The sequence below is a fragment of the Gobio gobio genome (genome assembly GCF_949357685.1).
Source record: "Gobio gobio genome assembly, chromosome: 24".
Taxonomy (NCBI): domain Eukaryota; kingdom Metazoa; phylum Chordata; class Actinopteri; order Cypriniformes; family Gobionidae; genus Gobio; species Gobio gobio.
In genome coordinates, this window is record NC_137120.1 from 24,493,513 (window position 1) to 24,503,308 (window position 9,796).

Sequence of the window (9,796 nt, forward strand, 5' to 3'; positions counted from 1 at the left end):
AGCCTATTTAGATTCATAGTTAGGCTATATGTTTAAATATTAGCTTATTGTATTATTGTTTTAATTTCATATGTTGATGATGAAAAGTGAGCAGCATGAGTAAGATATAGGCTATAAGACGTGCAATATGTCTGGAGACAAGGAGTGGGGTCAGACATGATTTTTATTGAGTGTTGTTTTGCAGAAATCATTTCTTTAAAGTGAATTTCTTTTTCTATAAATTGTATTTTAATTTTGATCAAGGTTTCATAAACTAATGGCCTGTATATTTAATACATAAGAAGCAAAATAAGAATGCGGGGAATGGATTGCGTAAAGAACCCACTGGCCATGTTTCCACGGCCTTTGAGTAAGGCTGAAAGCGTCTTTCTTTCTAGAATATACAGTGAGGAAAATAAGTATTTGAACACCCTGCTATTTTGCAAGTTCTCCCACTTGGAAATCATGGAGGGGTCTGAAATTGTCATCGTAGGTGCATGTCCACTGTGTGAGACATAATCTAAAAAAAAAATCCAGAAATCACAATATATGATTTTTTAACTATTTATTTGTATGATACAGCTGCAAATAAGTATTTGAACACCTGTCTATCAGCTAGAATTCTGACCCTCAAAGACCTGTTAGTATGCCTTTAAAATGTCCACCTCCACTTCATTTATTATCCTAAATTAGATGCACCTGTTTGAGGTCGTTAGCTGCATAAAGACACCTGTCCACCCCATACAATCAGTAAGAATCCAACTACTAACATGGCCAAGACCAAAGAGCTGTCCAAAGACGCTAGAGACAAAATTGTACACCTCCACAAGGCTGGAAAGGGCTACGTGGAAATTGCCAAGCAGCTTGGTGAAAAAAGGTCCACTGTTGGAGCAATCATTAGAAAATGGAAGAAGTTAAACATGACTGTCAATCTCCCTCGGACTGGGGCTCCATGCAAGATCTCACCTCGTGGGGTCTCAATGATCCTAAGAAAGGTGATAAATGAGCCCAGTACTACACGGGAGGAGCTGGTCAATGACCTGAAAAGAGCTGGGACCACCGTTTCCAAGGTTACTGTTGGTAATACACTAAGACGTCATGGTTTGAAATCATGCATGGCACGGAAGGTTCCCCTGCTTAAACCAGCACATGTCCAGGCCCGTCTTAAGTTTGCCAATGACCATTTGGATGATCCAGAGCAGTCATAGCAGAAAGTCATGTGGTCAGATGAGACCAAAATAGAACTTTTTGGTCATAATTCCACTTAATGTGTTTGGAGGAAGAAGAATGATGAGTACCATCCCAAGAACACCATCCCTACTGTGAAGCATGGGGGGGGGGGGGGTAGCATCATGCTTTGGGGGTGTTTTTCTGCACATGGGACAGGGCGACTGCACTGAATTGAGGAGAGGATGACCAGAGCCATGTATTGCGAGATTTTGGGGAACAACCTCCTTCCCTCAGTTAGAGCATTGAAGATGGGTCGAGGCTGGGTCTTCCAACATGACAATGACCCGAAGCACACAGCCAGGATAACCAAAAAGTGGCTCTGTAAGAAGCATATCAAGGTTCTGGCGTGGCCTAGCCAGTCTCCAGACCTAAACCCAATAGACAATCTCTGGAGGAGCTCAAACTCATTGAATATACTGCTTCTCACATCTTCTCGTGCCCTTAAATTTAGCAGTCATTAACTCGGTTCATTACAAGCCGTTAATTATCAAATGGCGAGTCCTTAAATCATTCGGCATGCATCAATAGGCCTATAATAAAGTAGGTGTGTGTGTGTGTGTGTGTGTGTGCGTGCGTGTGTGTGTGTGTGTGTGTGTGTGTGTGTGTGTGTGTGCACACGTGAGTGTGTGTGCACGTGAGTGTGTGTGTGTGTGTGTGTGTGTGTGTGTGTGTGTGTGTGTGTGTGTGTGTGTGTGTGTGTGTGTGTGTGTGTGTGTGTGTGTGTGTGTGTGTGTGTGTGTGTGTGTGTGTGTGTGTGTGTGTGTGTGTGTGTGTGTGTGTGTGTGTGTGTGTGTGTGTGTATGTGTGTGTGTGTGCGTGCACTAATAACAAATAAGTATAGATAAATACAAAGCAGCGGGCGAAATAAGTAGCCAGGCCACCGGTTTGCCCGCTGCTCCCGATGGCCAGACCTGAATTCTACATTTAGCACAGTTATTAACAATAAAAACTATGGCGTCCTCTGTGTTAGCCTTTTAAACTATAAGTTACTTCTCAACGTGCACGCAGGCTATAGCCTACATAAACGATGTAAAACAGTCCGCGACCTCCCCCCGCTATGGCACAGTCCACGTAAATTGGGGAAAAAAATAGAAGGAAAATAAAATCGGTTAGATTTCAATTTATTCAAAAGATAATTTCTTAAGTCATAATTTAGCAAAAGGAAATTTGAAAAAAGGAGAGAAAATGGCAAAAATCCACTGATGAAGTAACCGAGAAAATGGAAAAAATGGACGTTTGTTTCAATATTTTAATTTTTGCATTTGCACTATATGGTCTGAAAATTGAATTGTGAAGCGTTACACGGACCGAGCAGCACCACTGGGATGTTACACTGTTTCACTGCACGTGTGTTTGTTTGCAACAATAGGATTCATACTGTATCTCTACATCTATAAAGGCTCCAATGAGAATGTAAATGTTGCTTTTTCTTTTTCTTTTCTCCATTAAGCCCAAGTTTCAGCATTTCTACCAGCCTACTTACACATTTCTATGTAAAAGCATTTATTTATTTTCACAAATGACTCTAGATTCATGTGAAGTGACCCTGACAGTTGCAGTCTATTAACTGTTGGACATTTACATTGAGTGTGAAGGTGATTTCCATGCATTAAAACACTTGTCAATCTCTCTGACACTAAACATGCAGCTGTAGATTTACAGACACAGCAATGCTTCTGTTTCCACTTGAGGTTTTCGATAACTGTGAGAACTGAGATACCTAAATGTTTAAAGGTATTGGAAAAACACTCTGCCAGTTAAACCTCACTCTAGACAAAGGTGACAACTGACCAAACCACTGGAACAAGTTTCTGGTTTTGGTTCGAGCTTCAGTGTAGTTTAACCACATGGTGTTGCCTGTATCTTTTTTCTTTTTCTTTAAAAAAAAAAATATTATAATACACTATTAATTTAATAAAAATGACCCATAACCGATGCCAGGCCATTTTTAAAGAACCACTTTTCTTTATTCCATTTAATTGGTCACATATTTACATTTTATATGAAAATCCTAACTGAATTAACAACTAAACATCCATATGAATAAAAGACCATGTATCAATGAATCTGACAATGATGCTTAATGTGTGATTGAGTTTATTTAAACTCCAAAATTATATATATTTGTCTCAGCCAATAACTAACTATGTTCAATAGCCAAGACTTGTAAGTGCAAATAAAAACTTTTATAGAATAAAAAAAAAAAATATTGCTGTAAAAAATTAACAACCATCCCCAGTCTCTCCAATACTCCTGATATTACACTGTAAAACAATTTATTCACAATGCAATTCATTAAAGCACAATGTAAAGCAATTTTATTAACATGTCGTATAGTCACACATACATGATGAATATTTTACGCAGCTCATAAATTCCCTCTCAGCATCCTGTAAACAATATTGAGACAAACAATATTAGTATTTCAGCTGCAGTTCAACCAAAATGAATCCAAACAAAAGGCAACTATAGTTTGTTGGAATAAAAGGTCATCAGAAATAATATAATTATCAAAACATGGAGTCATGAATTTTAGTATTGATATTGAGGATTTCATATAATTTACCTGACTGGTTTGGGTCTCGAGGCTCATATTTAACTCGTGTTAGCAGTAAATCACCGTTATAAACGTGTTTTTCCAGTCGTTCTGTCTTTCTAACTGCAAAAACTAGGAATGAAACTAGGAAGAAATTCAGATTCAAAATTCTTAATTTGTAACAATATATATGGAGACACAAACAAAATAATAGTCAAAAGACTAATTATTGAAAAAAAGAAGAGCATCATCTTTATATTTTTACCAATTACACCACACACTAATATATTTCATTTCCTAATTTAGTTTTTCTTGAAGAACAGTCACTCACCGATCAGCACAATGACCAGCAGCCCGTTCATCAGTCCAGATGTGATGATAATAATCTGACATTGTGTCTGATTCTGATCAATAAACTCCAGCGCTGTATGATTGTGGCACTCAGTTATTTGAGTTGATTCTGTGATGAACGTGTCTAAAGAGTGAAGGAAGTGAATGACACATGTAAGCATCAATATGTGTTGATCACTGAAGGAGTAAATTAACTCACCGGTGAAGTGCAGTCTGGTGCTCTTGCTGAGTTTTGGAGGTGTGCCTGTTTTCATACAGTAATAAACTCCTAATTCATCAGCAGTTACATTATGTATAACCAGCAAGTGTTTAAACTGCACTGAATATTTCTTTCTGAATGTTTTATTTGAGTAAAAAGGTGATATTGGTGTTGGGAATGATCGTAGAATCACTGTTGGAGGATCTGGTGTTTTCAGTAAAATCCAGTAAACCTCATTTTCATCAAGATCACAGTTTATGGTCACATTTGATCCCAAATCAGTTAGTTGATCTGCCACTGTAGCTTGACAACAGAACAATACATCTGTTAAAATAAAAAATGCATCATAATAAAGATTGTTCGTTTAAAACCACTGTGAAGTCATATTTGACGAAGCTGCAAGATTAATAATCATATCATGTAAACTCACAGAGCTGAAGCTGAAGGATTTTCATGCTGTTGTCATGAGTAAAACACTTAATTATGAATCAGTTTCCTCCACACAGAAGTTCAGATGAAGTTTACCGCAACTCTGAATCAAAGACAGACACAAATCCACCTATTTTAGTTCGGAAAGTAACTACCATTCACCGCCTCTAGAGGGCAGCAGAGAAACTGCAGGATTTTTGTAGTATTATTATTTTTTAAATGATGTTCCTTAAATTTACAAGTTGCACTTTGTCAAAAAAAAAAAAACAGATCAAGCTTGCAAGAATTAATTTCAAAATAATTTCAGGAATGTAAATTGATTAAATAGGTGCTGTGATTATGAGATCATCTCTGACTTTTCTTGTCTATGTGTTTGAGGTTTCATCTAAAGCTGCTGGTGTTTCCTCTCACAGTACGAGGTGTTTGAATGATTAGTATAGCAGATATTATTCATCTGGATCAGACAATGAAGATCATACAGCTGCAGATCTGTGAGTTTATCATAGCACATTTCAGTCAGTAAATGGGTTTTCTTTTGATTTTACATCTTAATAAATGTCTTTTTCTTTCTCTCATAGATCTGTTCATGTGGTCTCATGTCACAGAGAGTCTAACAAACACACCAGTAACTTTAGGATCTGATGTGATTATAACCTGTGATCTTGATATCGAGGAGATTTACTGGTACAAACAGAAATTACCGGATCCTCCAGTGTTGATGTTACGCACTTACATCAGCACATATGAAGGCGCTGAATATGAAAACAGAAACTTCAGTCACAAATACTCAGTGAAAACTAACAGTAGTCTGTTCATTAAAAATATCACCATTGATGAATTAGGAGTTTATTATTGTGTGAAAACCAGTGAACCGCTAAAATTTAACAATGGCACCAAAATTTACATCAGCGGTAAGTTATTTTCTTACTTTGATGTTCAATGTTGTTATTTTAAATAATTTATTTTAGTATTTATGCCTATATTGGATATTTTTTATCGTTTTATTGTTCTGGCTCAACACTAAATTTTATTATTGTTATTATTATTTTGACAGAATTCGTCCATCAGACTTCAGAATCAGAGTCACATGACACTCCGCAACAGCAGAAATCCTGGAGAAATCTGACCATCATCATCACATCTGTCCTGCTCAGTGTTTCCGTCATCATTGCAGTTATAGCTACTTTTTACTTATTTTACTAATTACATCAGGAACGGCATCCCGAGATAAAACAGAAAAGCAAATGGAAAATGGCCTTATAGGTCAGTACTTTGTTATCAAGCTTAATAGATAACCAGTGTAGAGATGATAAAGTTGGTGTTATAAGATCATATTTTCTTGGCCTATAAGAACTCTAGCAGCTGTGTTTTGTACTAATTGTTGTTTATTGAGGATTGCTATAGTAATGCATTACAGTAATCTAGTCTAGAGGTCATGAATGCATGATCTAACTTTTCTGCATCAGAAAAAGATAGCATGTTCTGTAGCTTTGCGATGATGGAAGAAGGCGGTTTTTATAACATGAAATATGAAGTTCCCAAAATATATAGATTGGCTGTACACACGAAAACGCAAGGGTGTCATTTTCAGATTTATCCACTTCGTTTAAAAAAAAAAAAACAGTGGTTTAATGCTCCCAAACCGCTGTATCCGTCTGGACGAAACACCTATATGATATAAAATTTGTATGTAGCTAAACATCTCCATGTGTGGACAGGGCCTAAATCTCTCAAGATCTCAGCAGAGGAGGATTAAACTCCTTAAACAGCATTACCAGCTTCACTTATTATTTACCAGTTTGACTTTATTTCTGTCATATGTCTACAGAAGTTATTTTTGAGAAGGTTTCGATGTTGATGTTTAATTGAAAATGTTTTGTCACCATTCTGGTAATCAGTGTTTCCTTTAGTTGGGCTGTTTGACTCTTGGCTTTTAATGTCAGTTTGTGATCTTTGTAACAGCCCGCATGAAAAAAATACCATAGTATATTATAGTTAAATTACTTGAGTAAATACCATAGTGTTTTTGAAACATACTATAGTAAATATACTACAGAAAATTTTAATATACCTCAATATTTACTATAGTTTAACAATTGACTGTAGTTAATACAGTATGCTGTAGTATAAATTAACAAAGTGTAGTAAATACTATAATATACTACAGTATACTACTACAGTATACTTATTTTACTAGAGTAAAATTTACTATAATATAGGAAAATATATATAGTATTATTTCATGTGGGAGTGTTTAACAAAACACATAATTTATTGCAAAGGAGTAAATTTGCAAAGGCCAGTTTAGTGAATATTGGATCTAATAAACATATTGTTGGTTTAGATGCTATGATAAATTAATCTAGCCACTGTACTAAACAAAAACCTTGGATTGTTTTGGTTATTTTCTATGAGTTTGCGGAGATGCTCAGCCGTGGCTGCTTTTAGAGCCTTTTTATTATGGGAAATGCTGTCCTATCACACGATTTTGAAGACCTCTAAATTAATTTGTTTCCATTTCCATTTTGTTTCCTTGATTGCGTAATACCTTTTTATTTAATCTGAACAGCTTCTAATGTACTGGAGAAAATGGTGCCCATACTCAACACTTGCTGTGTGCTTTTTGTTGTTTGTTTGCTGAAATGGGTTTCTTTATATTGATATCATGTCTTTCGTTGGTCTTACAGTATTATATAATCATCTGCTCATGTTTGATTCATAACTTTGTTTAATGAGTCTCTGTGATGTATTGTTTCAGCTTTGGTGAAGAGATGCTCAAACTCAACTACAGCTCGTAAAGAAAGAAACAGCGGAGATGTGAATGAGACGCAGGTGAGAACAGACATTTAATAAAGAAACAGTAATTTACCATCATCTCACACCTTCACTGCTGTTTTTAATCACAAGCATAGGTTAGTACTTCAGATCACATGAAAATAATCTATATTTACAACTATGCTCATTATAGTTTAATATTAATATCTTGTCATATTGTCTTGTCATCATCTCTCCTTCAGTTTGCCGAAAGCGTCTTGTTGAAGCATCTCAGTGGAAGCAGGTTTTGTCAGACAGAGTGCAGCTTCTCTCTTCTACAGTCAATAACTGATGAAGGTTTTACAGAACAATCTCAGTGATAACAATATTAAATGTCATTTAATTTGTGCTTTAAAAACCTGATGCCTTGGGCAAATTGTTTGCATTTGAGGCGAAGAAAACTGTGAGAACTGAGATACAAACAATAAAGTGGTTTCTGACCAAATGACTGACATGTTTCTGGTTTTGGTTTGTGCTTCAGTTGAGTTTAACCACATGTAGTCTGTATCTGTATCATAATATGCATTTACCCTGGGGGGGAGGAGTATACTTTATTGTATTTCAAATATATTCCCTTTTCAATATACATTGCAAATATACTAACAAAAAAAACTGTACCATCTTTAAATATATAAAAAGTATATTAGCATCATATATTCACAATACAACTTTTAACAGACTTTAAAATAATTGTCATTTGGTATATTTTAGAAAATGTACTTAAAATGAAAGTTCTGTGTACTTTTTAAAAGTGTTCTTATTTGAACACAACTTTAAAATATATTTTTAGTATATTTTAAACGGTATGCTCAAAATTGTCATTGCAGTAAAGCACTGAAAGTTTGTGCAGTTTAAAAATACATCCTGAGTTTGTAGTATATATTTAAAGTTAAATTTGACTGTAATTTTTAAGTTTACTTATTCATGAACAGAACCAAACCAAACCAAACCATACAATAAATTACACTTACACATGACATGAGATTCAAACTTTTAACAAGGCAAGAGATTATATACATCATCTAAGTGTGTGACGAATGGAATAAAAGACTGCACTTATAGTCAGTCGAAACTTGACTTTAACTTCCTCTTGGTGTGGTTAAAATTAAGCTAAAGGTAAAGCTCATCTCCAAAGAGGTGTGAAACAAACAAGACGGCATCATGATGACGTGCTCGGCAAGTTGTTTTAACAAAATGAAGATTATGCAGCTTCAGCTCTGTGAACAAGACAGTAAATCTGAATCATCTTCATAAAATTGAATGTAATAATAATAATTATTATTTTTAAGGGCTTTCTAAGTAAATATTGTAGCATTATTTAAAGCATCCATTACTATTAATATAAGGTATATCAGGCTTCCTTGGAGAGGAAACGCAATAATGTAATGTTAATATAGAATCTGTGTTAGTATTAACACTATATTAGAAAAGGTGTTAGAAACCATTCAAGACTTTTATTTTAGAAACTAACAATATGTGTATCTCATGCTGTCATAAACTCCTAATTCATTAATTATCTCTTCATCACGGCACCTGTTAGTGGGTGGGATATATTAGGCAGCAAATTAACATTTTGTCCTCAAAGTTGATGTGTTAGAAGCAGGAAAAATGGGCAAGCATAAGGATTTGAGCGAGTTTGACAAGGGCCAAATTGTGATGGCTAGATGACTGGGTCAGAGCATCTCCAAAACTGCAGCTCTTGTGGGGTGTTCCCGGTCTGCAGTGGTCAGTATCTATCAAAAGTGGTCCAAGGAAGGAACAGTGGGGAACCGGCGACAGGGTCATTGATGCTCGTGGGGAGCGAAGGCTGGCCCATGCGGTCTGATCAAACAGACGAGCTACTGTAGCTCAAACTGCTCAAGAAGTTAATGCTGGTTCTGATAGAAAGGTGTCAGAATACACAGTGCATCGCAGTTTGTTGCGTATGGGGCTGCATAGCCGCCGACCAGTTAGGGTGCCCATGCTGACCCCTGTCCACAGCCGAAAGCACCACAGACCACAGAGCAATGGAAGAAGGTGGCCTGGTCTGATGAATCACGTTTTCTTTTACATCACGTGGTTGGCCGGGTGCGTGTTCGTCGCTTACCTGGGGAACACATGACACCAGGATGCACTATGGGAAGATGGGAAGATGGCAAGCCGGCGGAGGCAGTGTGATGCCTTGGGCAATGTTCTGCTGGGAAACCTTGGGTCCTGCCATCCATGTGGATGTTACTTTGTCACGTGCCACCTACCGAAGCATTGTTGCAGACCATGTA